The 3266-nt window shown below is 39.3% G+C and overlaps 1 non-coding gene across 1 annotated transcript; it reads left to right on the top strand.

Moving 5' to 3' along the window:
- The first annotated feature begins 558 nt into the window (after nt 1-558).
- On the top strand, nt 559-665 carry LOC148212881 (small nucleolar RNA R71). The gene has a single exon (XR_015789559.1). It is a non-coding gene; the product is annotated as a small nucleolar RNA R71 (small nucleolar RNA).
- Nucleotides 666-3266: the final 2601 nt, after the last annotated feature.

Genomic DNA, 3266 nt, shown 5'->3' with positions numbered 1-3266 from the left:
TGCCCTTGATTAAAACCGCTCGAACCTCCTTGACCTCCCCATGAGAAATTAGGGTGGTGCCTCCAACCTGGGTTGTAGGTGTTCGAATATGGGTTAAAGTTCCTATTGTTCCCATGTCCTACATAAAAAACGGAAGCAGGGTTATGTGGACAATTATCATAAATATGGTTTTCATTGCAAAATGTACAAATGAGATCGTTGACTTGGCAAACAGGGGCAGGAGTGCAATAATCCGACTGCACAGGTTGTATCGGCGTGGCTAATGGATTTTTTATTCCCAACGCCATCTCTTTCAGCCTCTGGTTCATTGTAACCATCTCTTTTTGCATCGAGGTCGCAATGTCCAGAGCCAAAACTCCAGCTGGATCTTGCTTCTTTGGTGCTGCCCTAGATCTTTGCGAACACCATAGTTCGTTGTGTGAAGCTAAGTCATTTAGGATGTCGACTATCTCGTTGAATGTCTTCTTTGTAAAGGCTCCGTTGGCAGCATTGTTTAGCATCATCTTAGTAGGATGATCTAAACCTCTAAAGAAATGTTCTATCTGGATGCATGCCGGCAAGCCATGATTCGGACATTTCCTGATTAGTTCTTTAAATCTTTCCCACGCCTCGTGAACAGGTTCACGATCATACTGTCTAAAGGAGATGATCTCCTCTCTGATATCAGCGTGGCGAGTCGGTGTGAAGAATTTTGTTAAGAACTTCTCCACTAACGACCCCCATGTGGTGATGGATCCCGGTGGAAATGCATTGAGCCATGCTCTAGCTTGGTCCTTCAAAGAAAATGGAAAAAGTATTAGTCTCAGAGCATCGTCTGTTATACCAGGTAATCGAAATGCATTTGCAATTTGAATGAATGATTTCAGATGATCATGTTGATCCTCATGTTCCTACCCTCCAAAATGTCCAATTGTCTGCAACATTTGGAACATCATTGGTTTAAGCTCAAAGATTGCGTGGGCTGGAATAGGGTTGACTATCCCTGAATCAAAGTTCTGAAAAGCCGTGGCGGCATATTCTCGCATTGCCACGTCTCTGTTGTCCGCCATCTGGATATGGTTGAATTCATCATTTCTTGCATGATCCCTCATATTACCGTTAACAGCAGGTGGATCAACCGGATCACGAGGTGGAATATCTGCCATTGATGTGCTTGTACTCTCTACCTCACTTTCAGGACTGATTTCACCTTCTCTCTCTGCTTTTCTAGTTGTTTTCGAAGTCTTTGCTCCTTTCGAGTTTTTCGAAGGGTCCGCTCAATCTCAGGGTCAAGGGGTAGAAGAAAAGATCTTGTGCTCATGCACTTTAACTTACCCTTGTGAGATAAACGACAAAAAATGTAGAACAAAAACGGTCGATGGAAATTACACCCAACAACAATTCACAAAAATAAAAACTAAAAGAATTTGAAAAATAATTTTAAAACTAAAGTCCCCGGCAACGGCGCCAAAAACTTGACTGGCGTTTTGCTGAACGGACGCGCTAAGCGTGGTAACAATTATATAGATGCAAGCGCACACCTGTCAGAGTAATATAAAATGGATGAAGTATCCAAGTATCGATTCTCAAGGACTTCTAAACAATTTCCAAACTCTAAAGTTTTAAAAAATAGTGAATGTTGAAATGAGTGATTCTTGTAAAATGGGAAGTGGTCACAAATAATGGTTTGGATTTGGGATTTGGACTTATAATGATAAAACCTAGCCCGAATTACTTCAAGTTAGCCAACAAAGAATCAAGGACATGCTAAGGACAATATGCATTTTACTTTAGAAACCAACGACTACGCTTCTCACTTGACTTATGTCTAAGCAAGTTCAAAGTCCTAAGACATTCCCTAATATGTCTATTATGAGATATATCTTAGTTTTAGGATGGAAATAGTCGCAACCTCGGGTTAAGGTCCTATGTCTAGGCTACTTAAGCGGAACCCTTATGTCTAAGGCGCTCCTCTCCTCGGTTTAACCACTCAACAATGCAAATAAGCAACCTTTTCAGTATTGACTTGTTAAGACTTACAGTGGCCTTCTCCAAATCCTAACTTTTTGGGAAAACATGTTGAGCAATGAATGGAAAGCAAAAACACTACTTCTTAGCAACCCTTTTTAGACATAGAAGGCTAACTATCCATAACCGGGCTAGAGACGGGAATTTAGAAAGACATATTGAAGAAAATACAGCAAGTAGAGTGGTTGAAATTGAAATGCATGTGTGAAAAACAAAAGTTAACTAACGGAGAGTTTTTATCGGGATTGAGAGCTTCGCCCTTCTCTTTCAAGCAAGGGGGAGTGTCACGTGCTCTTTCCTCCAAAAACACAACTCTCATAAAAAATAAAGTAAAGGCAAAGGGAAGATAAGCAAAGTGCTGGATTTTTATATATTTGAATAAGTAGAAAATAACCAAGTACAAATGGAAACAAAACAAAGCTCAATAAAGAAATGTAAAGTGCTCGGGATTTAAAAACCAAAAACAACTAATGAAAGCAACTCAAAAGTACTTAGAAAGCAATAAAGAAACACTAAAAATGATCAAGTGAAGGAAGCAAGGCTTGATGAATTTGGTGGAGAAGTTGCTGGAATTTATAGCTGTGCAGAATTGGTTAGGTAGGTCCTAAAACGATGGTGAATCACCCATTTCCAACTCTTTTGACTGACCAAATCGTGCTCAAACTGATAGTGGAACACTTCTTCTACACGTATGCATCGGTTGGAACCACCAAAACGCATTGGAAGACGCGTTTCATTAAGGGCAAAGTTGGAAGAAAACCAGTTTTTCTGCAGGCTTCCCAGGCGCCTGGCGCCTCCCATGTAGGTTTTTCCGTCTTTTTGCTTCTTTTGATTAATTTGCACTCCCAAATGGTCCTAAAATGTCATAAATACAATATAAGCCAACCACAAACCATAATATATGAATTTTGCATGAATTGGAACTCAAACGACCGAGAAAAATCCGAAACAAAGCTGAAACATAGTAAAAACAGCATCTAAAACCTTCTTTTTACGCATGTAAACAAGCGTAATCAATAACCTTGGATGTTTAGTTTATTGGATTTTTGACAATGTAAAGCTATGATTCAACAACAAATTTATTGAATAAAACTTGATTAAATAGACTTTTGTTTTTACAAAATACAAACTACGAGTTTAGGGCAACACACCCAACATATATTGGGCCGACTAAAAATTCACTTAGTTAATTTCTAGCCGGGATTTATCTAAGTAATATACCCTAGTCTTAGAATACTAAGTGGGAGCAAAAGAGAATA

Source organism: Momordica charantia, assembly GCF_013281855.1.
Source record: "Momordica charantia cultivar OHB3-1 chromosome 2 unlocalized genomic scaffold, Mcharantia_2.0 BLBB01000002.1, whole genome shotgun sequence".
Lineage (NCBI taxonomy): Eukaryota > Viridiplantae > Streptophyta > Magnoliopsida > Cucurbitales > Cucurbitaceae > Momordica > Momordica charantia.
This window is presented reverse-complemented; position numbering and strand designations above follow the sequence as displayed.